Source organism: Solanum dulcamara, chromosome 8 (genome assembly GCF_947179165.1).
Source record: "Solanum dulcamara chromosome 8, daSolDulc1.2, whole genome shotgun sequence".
Classification (NCBI taxonomy): Eukaryota; Viridiplantae; Streptophyta; class Magnoliopsida; order Solanales; family Solanaceae; genus Solanum; species Solanum dulcamara.
Window position 1 is genome coordinate 26,572,960 of NC_077244.1, and position 16,240 is coordinate 26,589,199.

The following is a 16,240-nucleotide window of genomic DNA, read 5'->3' on the forward strand; positions in this document are numbered from 1 at the left end:
GTGAGGCTGCGATATGACGTTATATGATACGTATATATGTATCCTTATGCGTGTTGGCCCTGTGAGAGACTGTTGGTATTTTTTTTTTGGCGTGCAGGTTTTGAGATAGTAAGAAATACACAAGAAACTCTGTTCAAATTTTCCAGAAATAAAAAGAGAATGAGATACAGGGCTGTAGAATGTCTTGAAAGGTCGTGCCCACAATAATAATGTGAATATAACAAGGATCATTATGAAAATAACTAGAGCCTAGTGAGAAAGTGGCTAAGGATAGGATGTGGTCCATGTAATGAGAATATAAGGGTAACTTGGGCGGTGCAGCCTGGCCTACCGAATCAGCTGCTGGGTCATCGTCCTCTTCGATAGTTACGTGCCCCACGGGGCAGGATGCGATCATACTAGCACTAACGCACCGGATTTCATCAGAACTCCAAAGTTAAGCGTGCTTGGGCAAGAGTAATATTGGGATGGGTGACCTCCTGGGAAGCCCTGTGTGGCTGTGATATGAGATGATATGTATGTATATAAACGTTGGCCTTACATAGCATTGTTGATATAAAGAAGTATTGTGGATACGTGACTCCACCGTGAAAGATGATAACACCCTTTGAGACAAGGGATGTAGCTTTGCAAAACAACTAGTGCATTGCGAATTCATTAAAAGGACAAGTGGTACCCACTGGGATAAGGCTAGGGCTATGACAAAGCTTGGGATACCGAGCATTGGAATATAAGTACTGCCTATTTGAGAATTGGAAACGACTATAAGCCCTAGCTAATTATTGACCAAAATAAATGGAAAATGGCTTCGAATAAATTGCTACGTGACTCGAGTACCAATAATTAGACTGGATTAGCACCTCATGATTGTGTTAAGCTGTCGTACCTAGGCAACCAAAGGTATGGACAATATAAAGGAACACATAGATATGGTGCAGTGTACCAAATGTGTTGGAAAAGAATCATATGTATTAGAAAATTGGAAATAATGGTGTAAAGTAGAACCCAAACAGATAGTCACATGGATACACCCCAAAAGGGGGGAAGTGGATATGGAAGATACCAGCGTGGTATGAAACCAATCAATAATAAAATGTATTAATGTGAATACTTAAATTTCAAGTGAGATCCTATGTTGGAACAAGCTGGCAAAATTTAAAAGCCAGCAATGGGCGGATAGAAGCCAAGATGATACCTGCGATAGTGTTGAGAATTATTGGTAAGGTTCTTGAACAAGTATGACATCATAGAATGGGTGCATACAAAGGAGGTGAATACAACAAGGGAATTACTATAAGAACTTAAATATACTGTAAGGGATAGCTAGGGATAGCCAGGCTATACTCGACTGAAGGTAAGATGTTGGTAACAAAGTTACGGACTACTAGTATTATGGTGTATAAGCAGCAAAACAAGGAAAGGATGAGAGATCTCTCCTATACTGGAATATGAGGAAACTCAAGGGTAAGTAGATGAAGGAAGTAATAAACGATACAGATTTACGTACAAACTAGTATGGCGATGCTAAGGCATCTTCCAGGCTACTTTAAGTTCCTACACATGTTCGTGTAAAGGGTGTAATATGATGTGTGGTAAGGGAACTTGAAAGAAGAAATGGAAAAGCAATATCACATGTTCCCTATGCCTACAGGTAATCTACCCTCTTAAATAGACCATATGAGTTAATACGAGGCCCATGAATGGCAACCAGTACAGAGGAATACTGAAGCACTCGTAAGACCTTGTAAGACCAGTTAACATTCGAGGACGAATGTTCTAAGGCGGGAAGGATGTTATATCCCGTACCTTTGCACCTTGGGGCACCGTCTTGAGTCTCTTGAAAAGTGCCACATGATTTAGAATATCTACCACACTAACGAATAACTCCAAGGAAAGGAGAATGAAATGCTTCATAATAAGGAAGATTGGAAATAGGGTTATAAGAATTCGAAAGTAGTTGGAGGCCGAGAAATAAGTCGTAGGACTCGATTAACTCGCGTAAGATAACAACTTGGAGGTCTTACGTACTTAAGATACTCAAGTGAGTGTTGAGACTAAGTGGCAAGGAATACATAGGCTCTTGAAGTGCGACGAGATTACGAACCCACGGAAGGGAAATAAGGAAACGACGCACCTACTTGAAGCAAGTAGGTGACTCACCTACTTGACACCTGGCAGCACGTGATAGGTACACGTTGCAGCATATGAAAGTGACACGTGGCAGTAGGTGACACACCCTGGGGTGGACCCCACCTGCCATGTGGCAACCATGGATAGGCTGCATGGATGAAGTGGCCCAATGAGAGTTTGACACATGTCACCCTTAGGAGATGACACGTGTCACTTCTAATGAGGATATATATGTTCCTTTTGATGAATAAGTCATCTTATTATCCTTTTACACTTAGAAAAAAATAAGAGAGAGTTGAGAGAAAACTTGAGAGAACAAAGAGGAGGAGCTACGGGTTGGTCCAAAAGAAAAGGTACTTCTGTTAGTAACATTAGCATAACTCCTTATGTATAGCTCCGTTTCGAGTGATTCAAGAACTTTTGGAAAGATATTTGATATTGCTATAACTTTTGTTTAGCCTCTAAAACCGAGTTTTTTATTTATCAGCTCGAAAAAGGGTGATGAAGTATGGGGGAGGTGCTGCCCAGATTTCATTTTGGAAATCCTACACAGACTGCTGTTGGTATTTTGGGCATATCTCTTTGTAAACAATTGATGTAGGTCTGATTCGAAATGGTATGTGACCTTGAGACACATGTCTATAGCTTTCCTTGAGGCCACAAATCCTGTTTCCCTCAATTGCCCCTTCGAAACTAAGCGATAATATAAGACAGTGGGCTGTCCAGATTTCACGTTTTGATAGTTTTGGCGAGTTTGACAAGTTTAACGTAAGGTAAGGCCTTTCATTTTAAATTGGAGTTTATGGTGTTGTTATAGAGGGTATTGTACGTTGTGTAAGTGGCTGGAAATGTGAAAATATCATAAATATGCTTGACGTCCGAAATAAATTGGAATCGCTATAGTTAAATTGTAGTCGAAATGAGGCGTTGTGCGTGTGGGGGGATGTTGCAGATGTGTGATGGTGTGTTGCAGGGCCTAAAGTCATTCTAAAAAAGGTGTGGGAGCTGCTGGTTTCAGCCACACGACCCTCCTCTCCTCACGATTAAAGGTTTTACGAAATAAAGGCTAAAGACCCTATTTTAATATCGTAATGTTAATTAAGTTGTTTGGAGCCTATGTTGTGTAATATTTCCATGTTTTATGTGTATATGAGTTGCAGGTTATTATTGTTGGTTGTAGTGATTAGGGATAGAATTGGGAATTCGGATAGGGCAAGTTTTACGACGAGACATGCCGGGCTAAAAGTAGTCAACCAGAGGTATGTGAAGCTACCCTTTCTTCTTTTTGGCATGTCTTAGAAGTAAGAATTATGTATGTGAAATTGGTAACTGTTCCATTCTAAAAATCTGAGTATGAGTTAAGAGTTTTGTCCACCACCTACTGAATTGATAAAAAGGTAGTACATGTAAAGCTTGTCATTTCCTACCTCCAAAGAGACTGGATCGTGGGTAATCTAGGGCATGGATCTGGAGGTGACTCCATTCATAAGTTCTGGGTATAATTCATGACTTGTAGTCACGATTGAACATCAAAGAATCTGAATGTAGTTGAACTATGACTCTCAAGCCTTCTATAGGCTGAATAGTGATGGGATGTGTAAGCTCCTAAACCTGGGGGTTCTTGGGCATACTTTATGATAATGGTTGAGGGATATTTGATATGCTGATGAGTCCTACATGTATGTATATGCATATTACATTATATATGGATCGGGCCATCGTTCCTCGGCGTTGTTATATGATATGCATGTATATAGATCGGGCCGTCGTACCTCGGCACTATTATGCATTATACGGATCGGGCTGTCGTACCTCGGCATCATTATGATATACGGATTGGGCCGTCGTACCTTGGCATTATCATTATTATAACATGATATATGGATCTGGCCGTCGTTCCTCGGTAGGTACTTGCGTTATTCATGGATCGGACTATACGTTCCACAGCGCTAAAAGCATATATATGCATATCATGATAGATGATGTTTTTGTACCATCGAGCCCCTAGCGAGCCGGGTACAGGGTTGATGAGGGTAGACATGACTCTATTTTGTAAGACGCAGGTATAGTGCTTTATTAATTGTTATACTTGTATCCTGCATCCCTATTTCAGTGTTGTCTTAATTATGATGTATGTTTTATATACTTAGTACATGTATCGTACTGATCCCCTTTCTTCGGGGGGGGGGGGGGGGGCTGCGTTTCATGCCCGCAGGTGCAGACACAGGTTTTGGGATTCCACTAGCTCAGGATTCCACCCAGCAAGTTAAAAGAAGCTCCATTGATTCGGAGCTGAGTTTTGGTACCAAACCTCTGATGTATATATTTATTTATTCAAAGGTATGGTGGGGACTTGTACCGCCATATGATATCGTCACTACTCTTAGAGGTCTGTAGACATATATGTGGGTTGTATATGTAAGTTTTGTTTAGCTGGGTCTGCATGATGTAGTATAGGTATGTGTTATGGCAGCCGTGTCGGCTTGTGTGCCCTTTCGTGTTATGACACAAATGAAAGAGGCTACAGGTACATAAAATGCTATGACCCATTAGGATTCTCCTGTACATGATTATATTATTTGTAAACCGGTTTTGACTACACCTGATTTATATGCATACGGGGGTCCAGGCTGGACTGCAGTCACGGCCTACGGGGCTGGGTCGTGACACCTTCCCTCTCACATCAGGGTATCGCAAATAATACAGAGAAGTACGCATGATAATAAATCCTGGACCGGGCTCAGCGAAGGAAGCATTGAGGCATCAATGAGTGGAGTTGTGAGAGACTATATGCAATTTAAATCATATTTGAGACTCGATGGAATAATCAAAAGGAGCTATCATTCAAAATCAAGACAAGAGTCATATTAAGTACCTTTTGAAAGTTACTATGGGTTATATCAAAATAGAACTTCTGGGAATCATATACACATATCAAGGCATAACAAATATCTTATGGAAAATCAAGAAGTTGGCCATCCTAGCGGCTCTACGAATAGGAACTTCCTTGGAATCATATAAAAGTCAAATAGTTGCTTCATAAAAACCAGGTCAACAAGGAAGATTAGTTTTACATAGTTGTGCCCAACACATGCCAAGAGATAGAATAAGCTTAATACACTTATGCTTAACACATGCCAAAATAAAGTCTAAGTCTTACGTACTTATGCCAAAAGAAGAAAACATTAGCTTTACATACCTCTTACGGATTACTGTTAACACGTTCGCCTCTTCGTCTCTTGAAACTATTTAACATGAAATCAATACGAGCATCAACATCCCTCCACTTTCTAGTGTCTTAAGTTACATATGAGTAATCATAGAACTCATCTCCTCGTTCGCCTTCTCGACTAGTTCCTTAGTTAGTTAAGGAGTTAACGGAAATCGGGCAGCACCTCCCCTATAACATGCCCTATCCAAATTTCCAATTAGATCCCTAATCACTACAGTCAACCAACAACAACAACCTGCAGCTCATATACAACTAAAACATGGCAACATTACACAACATAAGCTCCAAACAACTTGCTGAAAATTACAATACCAAAATAGGGGTTCTATTCTTTATTTCGCAAAACCTTTAATTATACAAAACGAGGGGTCGTGTGACTACAACCAGTAGCACTCAAAACCCTTTTAGAATACATTTGGGCCTTTCAACATGCCCCCACACACCTGTAATAGCACACCACAAGCACAACACTTTACTTTGACGAAAATTCAACTATAACGACTCCAATTTAGATTGTCTTCAACGTGAAGCATTTCTACACAAATTTTATACTTCCATCCACCTATAGGACGTGTAATACACTTCATAAAAACACCATAAATTCCAAATTGAAAGGAGAAACCTTACCTTACCCGAAATTGGCCAAAACTGCCAAATTATGACTCAGAACTTCTCTAAATGTGCTGAAATTGAGCGGCCTATTTGTATCACTTCCTTACTGCCAAAAATTGTGATTTTATGTTATTAAACACTTATATATAACCATGTGACACCATAAATAAATAATTCACGAAACGAAAGTGGGAGGCTTACCTTTCTTGTCCTCAACCTGTAGCCCTCTCTTCTTGCTCTTAAAGTTTTTCCTTCAACTTTCTCTTGTTTGTTCCAAGTGTAAAGCTGAAGATATAGTTCCGTAGGCATCATAAAATACATATATACACCTCCACATTTTTGAGGAACACCGTAGATAATTAATTCACGGAGAAAAATTGGAGAATCACCTTAAACTTGGCCAAAGCCATAGCTAGTTTTTCTCTATCTTTCATGTTTTCTCTCTTCTCTTTGCTCTTCTATTTGATTTATTTTTTTGGCTAAAAAATAATGACTTAAGAGTCATTAACATACATATATATGCTGCCTTGGGAGGTGACACGTGTCAACCCCAAGGGTGACACGTGTCCAGCCCTATTAGGCCACATGTCCATGTGATGGCTCCTACGCTGCCACATGTACTTGGTGGGACCCACCCCTAAGTAGGTGGGTCACCTACTTGACCCCAAGCAGGTGGGTCACCTGCTGCCATGTGGCAATTTCCTAGGCTGCCACGTGGTGCCCCCTCTTGCTGCCACGTGTCGTTCTCTCCTCCTCCGCATGGGTTCATAATCTTGTTTTATCTTAAGAACTAGTGTAATCCTTTCTACGTAAGCTTGGTATGTACTCAACTGTATTAAGTAGGCAAGAATTTTAAATTGGTAGTTTATGTAGGTAAATCAAGTCCTACGACTCATTAATTGGCCTCCAACTTCTGATAACTTCTAATAAGCTTAAGAGACATTTTGAGCTCAAGAGTGTGGGGTGTAACATGCCCCTTATCGATGAAATGGAGAGTATCTCCTACAGCTTTAGTTAAACATAATAGGGGTACTCGGTATTAACTTCCAAGACATACTAGGAATCTATGTTTCATTCCCTTTCCTTGTTCTAGGAAAATTTTGGTAGAGTTTCCTCTATAGCCCTTACTATCCCACAACCTGCACACAGAAAATACCAACAATGCCTCACAGGGCCAACATATATGTCTATTCATATCATCTCACAGCTACACAGGGATTTCAATATCAATTATAATAATATATAAATACTGGACTTACCTCGTATGTCCAACTTTGAACTGCATCTGTTGCACTTCCCTGTCTACTTTTCCCTTCAGTTTTTAACTTTATATTTCAATCACATATCAATACTATTACACCCCGCACTTTTGAACCTTGAAAAGTGTTCCTAACCTTTTTGAAAGTGTCCATGAGACCCCTACTATCCACACATATCAAATAACCCTAAGGAAAGAGGAATGCGACACCCCACAGTAGAGAAGGTTGGAAATGGAGTTATAAGAATTCGAAAGGAGTTGGAGGCCCAGTAATGAGTCGTAGGACTCGATTTACCTACGTAAGCTACTAACTTAGAAGCTTTACATACTTAAGCTACTTGAATATATACCAATCTTGCATAGCACAGATTACATAGGCTCTAAAAATAAGACGGGATTATGAACCCACGAGGAAGAGAAGAGAAGAACATGTGACAGCCTAGGAAGGCGACATATGGCAGCACCTCAAGCAAGTAGGTGACCTACCTTCTTGGGGGTCAAGTAGGTGACCAACCTACTTGAGGGTGGGCCCAACTAAGGACATGTGGCAGTCCCTCATTGGTTGCATGGTTAAGGTGGCCCAAAAAAGGCTTGACACGTGTCACCCTTAGGGGATGACATGTGTAACCTACTAAGGACCTATATATATGTGTGTTGATGACTATTCTTCAATTAAACTCAACCTTTATCACTTAGAAAATAAGAAAGGATTGAGAGAAAAACTTAGGAAACCTAATGAGGGAGCTACGGGTTTTCCAAGGAAAAGAGGTAAAGCCCAATTTCATTCTGTGAATTAATTATTTGAGTATCCCACGGTGATATAACGGTATTTAATAATGAAAATTTTCAATTCGGAGCAGCAAAGAAGGGATACAAACAGCCCGCTCAATTTTAGCACGTTTAGAGAAGTTCCGAGGTGAGTTTTGGCGAGTTTTATCCAATTTTGGGTAATGTAAGGTTTATCCTTTCAATTTTTTCTTTATGGGGTTTTTATGAATTGCTGGAAGTATAAAAAAATCCGTGGAAATGCCCAACATTTGAAACAATCTAAATTGAAGTCGTCGTAGCTAAATTAAAGTCGAATAGTGCATTGTGTTTATGGTGTGTGGCTGCTGGTCGTGTGGTGGTGTGTTAAGGTGTAGGAATATGGTTTAAATAGGGAGTGGGTGCATCTGGTTTCAGCCACACGACCCTCCATTTCACGTAGTTAATGGCTTTACGAAATAAGGATTAAAAACCCTCTTTTGGTATCGTAGTTTTGGGCGAGTTGTTTGGAACTTATATTGCATCATATTGTGATATTTTTATGGTTTTTAGTTGATGGTTGTTTTGATTTTTGTAGATTCTAAGTGGTAGTAAAATGGAATACGGATAGGGCATGTTATAGGAGAGGTGCTGCCCGATTTCCATTAACTCCTTAACTGGTTAAGGAACTAGTCGAGAAGGCGAACGAGGGTTGAGTTCTATGATCACTCATGGGTAGCCTAAGGTGCTGGAAAGCCAAGGGTTGTTAATACTCATATCACTTTTATGTTACTTAGGTTCAAAGAACGATGAGACGAACAGGATAAGAAGTAACCCGTAACAGGTATGTGAAACTATCTCTTCTTTCTTTTGGCATGTCTTAGATGTAGACTATGGATGATGTAAGCTTTGGTGCAACTTCATTCTTAGGTTCTGAATATTACTTCAAGACTCTTGATTACTTCTGGATGTTAATACTCCTAAAGTAGATAAACTCTTATTCCTCGAATCTTCTATGTGACTGTATAGTGATTGATTAGACAAAACTCTTATTTTATGTGTACGAAAATATTATACCCTATTAGGGTTCTGATTTGACTTGACCACAACTGATAGATATATATACGGGTGTCCAGGTCGGACCATAATCGCAGCCTATAGGGTTGGGTCATGACAGAGGTAGTATTAGATTAGTTCGTCATGACATGGTCAGGCCTTGAAGGTTACTAGGACTCGTGCCCAGTCTACGTTGGGGATTGTGTTCTGGTCGGCAAGCTCTATTATGCCGCCGCTTCCAAAAGGCCTGGGGAAGCAATAGTTGCAGAACTTGAGGCCCTTGTATTTGAAACTTCAGCCCCACAGCCAGGGCCAGAGGATAGGGCTATGTGAGATGCTGTTTTATTGCTGACCAGATTAGTAGCAGGGAAGGCTCAAAGGTATGGGCGAGGGAGAAAGAGGCAATATAGAGGGCAACAACTCGATAGATCTTATGACGGAGGCCAACATAAGAAAGCTAGGTCGGATGGTGATTTGGGGGAAATCCAAGGCGAACACCCTCAGCAGTATAGTGGATACCCTTCCCAACCAACCTGGAGTGCACCCCTTCAGTTCCTAGGTTGTTTTTTTTTTATAAATTTTTCATCTTATATATATAAAAGTAAACTGACGAGTACAAGGAGGGGGACGTAAAAGGCCTTACCTCCGAAAATAAAATGGAATATATCTAATGAGAGGACTCCTCTCGACTAGGAAGATCAAGTATAGGAAACTAGTTCTATTCAACTAAGGTACAGAACCTAGCTAAATTGAAGAAAATCAAGTATACCCAATTTCCTTTGCATGGGTCGAGATCGATCATATCTTCTGTGATGCTCGACTAACGTTTTCGAGAATCCATTCGGGCTTTACATTCTTGGGTCCATATAATAGCTAACATACAAGTTGTTGAAAGTTGTTAAAATTCGGATTTTGCCAAAGAAGAAGAAACAAAGGGGTTCCATAACAATCGGCTATCTTTTTCAAGGTCGCTCGACTAACGTCTCTGATTATCTGTTCGGGCTGAAATTTCTTGGGCTATACAATTGTTGTAGTTGCTGTATTCCTGCAAAATTTGGAGCATTTTTGATGATGTATACTGTTGCTCCTCTTGAGAGTTACTGTTTTGCCTGCAACATCGGTTGTCTTTTTCAATGTCGTCCGAATAACATCTCCGGTTATCCATTCGAGCTGAAATTCCTTGGGCTCAACCATCTTTGGGGATGCGATATTCTGCAAAATTTGGAGGATTTTGGATGTTGCATGATGCATGTTATTGAGGGCTGATGGCTGCTACTGAGGTTTATTTCTGGCATCTGCTTCTCCTTAGTTTTGACAAACTTATTGCAAGGAACAACTCCTCTTGTTTTTAATCTTGGGATCTTGCTGAATCTGTAGAGCTGCATGTCTGCAAGTTGTTCAAATTATCACAGCTGGAGTGTGTTGTGAATCTGTACTGATAAACAAACAAACACAGATGGCTCAAGAGGTGCAATTTATGGTTGGTAGGAGTTGTTGATAGGTGTTCCTGATGAATGCTTTTGGATTGTTGTAACTGCTGTAATCTTGGAAGAGGCTGGAATGTTGTTCCTGCTGTAGTTTGTAACCTGCACAGAAACAAAAACTAAAAGCAAAATCTGGAAACAATTCTGTCACCCCAAAAAGAAGCACTTCCCTTGTGGCTCCTCTTGTTGTTACTAATGTAGAAAAATTCCAGGATGTGTAATGTGAATGTATCTGCACAGACTAGCAAACAAAAATAAAAATAAGAACTTGAATGTGTCCCATGTGTGTTGCAAGGAAACCAGCCTGGGCTTCCAATCAAGATTCCTATACCTGTTAAGACAAGAAAGAAGAGAAGACAAAATATAAACTACTCTACTCCTTACCTCTAAGGTTAGAATGGTTATTCTAAGAAAATAATAAAGATAGTAATAAGGAAGGGAGATTTTCCTTTTGCCAGGAGTTCTAACTGTGAGATCTTCAAGGTATTTATAGCTATGCATAGACAAAACCATGTTGAAGTTTGAGTTACAACCAAAATGGAATGAGTTAGGGAGGTTTCTTGATTCTCCTGAGTTTCTTTCTTCTGAAAGAAGGCATTTCCAGCTTGTCCATCTCAAGGTATGTCTTAGCTTGTTTGGGGAGATCATGCACAGTGAAATAGAGTTCAGGAGATTTGCATTTGTGGCTGTGTTCTGATAAGACATCAGCTGTGTAGTTTGCTTCTCTAAGGATGTGTTTACAGCTGAAAGTTTAGAATTGGTTGATGATGTTGTTTAAATTGTCCGACAGCTCTTTTATTGACCAAGGGGGTTTTTCTTCTTGTTGTAACCACCTGATTAGGAGTTGAGAATCTACCTCTAACTCTACCTGTAAATAACCAAGATGAATACACCAAGATAGACCAAAGATAGAAGCCCTAATTTCTGCTTGGTTGTTAGTTCCTTCCCCCAATAGAACTGCATAGGCAAAGATAAGGTCACTATGAGTATTTTTAAGTATTCCTCCTCCACCAATGTTGCCTAGGTTGTTAAGGGAACTACCACCTGTATTTAGCTTTATTATGTGATCACCTAGTTTGATCCAGCATACAGGGGTAATTTTGGTGTCATGGTAGCATTGTTCCACTGAAATGACTAGGTCCTTCTAGTTATTTGGCCATTCAATATAAGGAGAAGCTGTGATGAGCAGGTTAGAGATGTCTTTGTAGATAGAAAATTTGACCCTTGAAAGGTTAGATTTCTTCCCTCCATATTTGGAAGCACATCTATTCTTCCATAAGTTCCAACAAATTAAGACAGGGATTGCTTGTAACATGAGCTTATGTGCTTCATTTTTGTATTTAGATGTCCACCATCTCATAAGCATATTTCTAAAAGGTGTGTAATCCTTTTTTATGCCCAAAGAATCAGCAAACACCCTCCAAGTATTCTTGGCAAAGGTTCCTGCAACAAAGGTGTGATCAATGGTGTCTTGGCCAGGTCTATCACAACAATGGCACTGAGAGGGGGCTTTGCCAAAGTTGGTTATTTTCTCATTGGTAGGTAATTTCCTTCTAAGAGCTCTCCAAACAAGAAAGGAGCATTTGAAAGGTATTAGTTGGTGCCAAGTACATGCATTCAGCATAGTATTTGTCCTCCTGTCTCTAATGAGCTCCCAGGCAGAAGAACAACTGAACTCCCCATTGGTATTAGGAATCCAGCAAGGATGGTCCTGTTTGAGAGGATGGTAGCTAAATTGAGTTGCTAAAATGTTAGGAACAAACTGAGGAGGGGCTTTTTGGATAATGAGATCAAAATTCCATTGGCCATTAGTTAGAAAAGCTAAAACTTGGGTGTGGTTAAACCTACAGCTGTTAGCAGAAAAGTGAGCTAAAGGGCCAACACCTAGCCAGTTGTCCCACCAAAAAAGGCAAGAGCCAGACTTAATTTGCCACTGAATGTGAGGCTCAATGTTGTGTTGGTTGTTCATGAGGTGCTTCCAAATTAAGGACTGACCAGTGTCCCACTTTTTTGTAATAATATTGGCCCTCTGACAGTATTTGGATTTAAGGAATTCTCCCCATAAGTTGTTCTTGGTTCTAAGGGTCCACCACTGCTTGTATTGAAAAGATTTAACCACATCAGTGATTTGTCTAAACCCTATGCCCCCTTTATCATAAGGATAGCTAAGGTTCTTCCATAAGGACTAGTGGTACTTCCTCTTGTCATTTTTCCATCCCCAGAAGAAGTTAGAAGTGATGCTCTGAATCTGCTTAATGATGGTTGAGGGAGGGATGCTGGCTGAAAGCAAATGTATTGGTATGGCTTGAATAACATGCTTTACAAGAATAGCTCTACCCCCATAGCTCAGGATTTTAGCATGCCAACCAGTGATCCTGCTTACAACTTTTGCAATAAGATCAGAGTAGTAAATAACTCTTTGCCTACTAATATAAATAGGACATCCCAAGTATGTTATAGGACTACTCTTTTGGTTGAAACCAGTGATACTCTTGATTCTCAGTACAGTAGACTTGAAAGCATTGGAGGGAACCATGAAATGACTTTTTTGCTTGTTAATCAATTGTCCAGAAACTCTTTCATAGGTACTTAATGTTTCCATAATGAGAGCTAAGGTAAGGTGTGCCGTCTTCCAGCAGTAAAGATGATGATATCATCTGCAAAACTCAGATGATTGATTTGAGGTCCCTTTTTTGCCATAAAGAAACCATAGAATTGGGGATGCTGATGAAGATTATTCAGTAGTCTGGACAGCACTTCAGCACCTAGGACAAATAAAGCAGGGGAGAGAGGATCACCTTGTTTGAGACCCCTTGTGGAGTGAAAGAAACCATGTCTTGAACCATTGACTATAACAGAGTACCAGTTATCAGCCATGATTCTCCAAACCATATCAATGAAAGTTTCTTTAAACCCCATTCTTCTCATCACAAGACAAGTATAATTCCAAGAGACCCTATCATAAGCCTTGGTCATGTCAAGTTTTATCACAACATTGCCTCCAACATTTGGTTTTTTGATCTAGTGGATTATTTCTTGGGAAAGCATTATATTTTCAGAGATGTTTCTATTCTTGACAAAGCCAGATTAGTTCAAGGAAATGAGGTTGGGGAGAATAGGAGCAAGTCTTAGGTAAAGGAGTTTGGAAATGATTTTGTTAGTGAAGTTGCTAAGGCTTATGGGTCTGAACTCAGAGATTTTTGTATGATGGTTTACTTTTGGGAGTAGAACCAAACAAGTATGGGTGAAATATTTAGGCATAGTTTGTCCACAAAAGAAGGATGTGATCACTCTAAGGAAGTCTTCTTTGATGATGTCCCAGCACACCTGAAAGAAAGTTCCATTCATCCCATCAGGGCCAGCAGTAGAGTGAGGATTCATTGTAAAAACAACAGTTTTCACTTCTTCCATAGTAGGCATGGCTTGTAAATCTTCATTGTCTTTGTTAGTCACCATTGTAGGGATGAAATGGAGTGTCTGCTGTTGGATGTGCTCCTCCTTTCCAGTAAAAAATTGTTGGAAATATTCACAAGAAGCATCAGCTATCTCTTTATCACCTTGCACCCAATAGCCTTCTTCATTTTGGATCCTGTGGATGTAAAGCTTTCTTCTCCTACCTCTGATGAGAGCATGAAAGTATGTAGAGTTCCTGTCACCTTCTTTGAACCAGTGAAGTTGAGACTATTGTTTGAGGATAGAATCCTCCATCTTCATGTATCTAATGTACTCAGCATTGATAGCATGCAGTTGAGACCTATTTTTATTGGAGTTTATACTGATCAGATTCTCTTCAGCTTGTCTAGCCTTCTCCTCATATTCTTTGACTTTAGCATAGATGTCTCCAAATTGATTTCTTGACCAGCAGCTAAGAGTAGCAGTAAGTCTTTTTATTTTCTGATGAAAACTCCACATTGGATTTCCTTCAGAAGGTCTGCTCCAGCAATTCTTGCAAGTATCCATGAAAGAAGGTTGCTCAGGCCAGCAGTTCAGGTATTTGAAATACTTGATGGGGTTGTGTTGTTGGTCAATTATTTCCAAGACCAAGGGGCAGTGATTAGAACCCACAGAAGAAAGATGAGTAATGCGGGTATGGGGCATGGTCTCTAGCCAGTTATCATTAACCATCCCTCTATCAAGTCTCTTCCCAATTCTAAAGTTGATACCCCTCAGGTTAGACCAGGTGTATTTCTAACCTGAGAAACCAAGGTCTTGAAGACCTGAAGCCTCAATAATGCTAATGAACTCAAAACTCTTTCTCATATTATAGGGGACACCCTCTAATTTTTCTTCAGGGTCTACAATAACATTAAAGTCTCTTATAGTCCACCATGGATTGGATGTAGTAGACTGCTGTAGAAGGCTATCCCATAAAGGTCTTCTGAGATGATCTTTACATTTAGCATAGACAAAGGTAGTGATGAATTGATTTGGGATCATGAGATGATTGAGCTCACAAGTGATTAGTTGCTCATCATTCTCCAAAATCTTGCAATTCACATCTTTGGTCCAGAAAATCCAAATCTTACCATTGGGATTGTGGATGGCATGGTCCATATTGAGCTGGTTTCTAAAGTATTGTAATTGAGAGTTATCAGAAAAAGGTTCCATTAGAGCTATAAGAGAAATTTGATGGATATTTTTGAGAAGTTTTATTATATCCATGGCTCCTTGGGTATTAATACCCCTTACATTCCAGGTAAGGGTACTAATCATTGAGAAATTCTTGAAGTATGGGACCTGGTACTTGGTCTACCTGTGGGGGCAGTTTTTGTAGAAATTTTTGCCTTGTTGTTAAATCTGGTCCTATGTATCCCTCTAGGAGATAGACCCTGTAAACTAGCCACCTGTTGGATGTCTTCCTCATATATATTCTCAGAAGAGGGGTTGATGGTTTTGATTAAAGGCTCACTTATAATATCATCTTCCTCTTGATCATGCAAGGGCTAGTAATTATTATCTTCTTCATTTTCTGAATCACATACAGCATACTCATCAATAGGGTCATGTATGTTGGTGTTGAAGGTGAAGTGATCTGTAGCTACCTCTGGAGTTTGAAAAGGGGTGATATCTATACCCACCTGATCATCATCAAGTACAAATTGTTGACATCCCTGTTCACTTTGCTGCATTGCAACACTATTAGTTAAAAGAGTTTGGCATTTCCCAGAAAGGTTTGTTTTCTTTTTGATGGCCTCTCTCCTTTTCTTGCTTAACTTGTTCTTTTTAGCATTAGAGTCTTTGCCACTACTGCTTGCAATGGATCCCAAATCCTTGGCCATAGAGCCTAAGATGTTTTGCATGGTAGAGTCATCAGTAGGGGGATCTCTTCTGATGGATTCAGGATTTGGTATGTCATTTTGAGCCTTGTGTGCACGGGTAGTAGGGGCTGTAAGGTCACTCCTAAGGTCAGTGATATTCTCATGCAGAACATGAGACAAGATCCCCCCCTATTTGGGTTCCCTATCCTGCAGATTAGTGGGGTTCTCCATTACTCCTCCAACCATTCCTCCATCAACTACACAGCCAACAGCAGCAGATATATGATGTGGGGGTGTAAGGGGTATGGGGAGTAATAAGTCAATACCGGCATTCCTTGTTACATTGCTCCCCTAAGTAATACCTTGTTATTGAATTATGGTGTTTTCCTGCATTTTTACTGAATTCTTCAAAGTGGAATTAATTTGGTTACTTGGTTCTCCTGCATCTTGGTTATTGGTTTGATCC

General features: G+C 40.0%; 1 pseudogene; it reads left to right on the top strand.

Moving 5' to 3' along the window:
- The first annotated feature begins 385 nt into the window (after positions 1 to 385).
- On the top strand, positions 386 to 503 carry LOC129901791 (5S ribosomal RNA; annotated as a pseudogene).
- Positions 504 to 16,240: the final 15,737 nt, after the last annotated feature.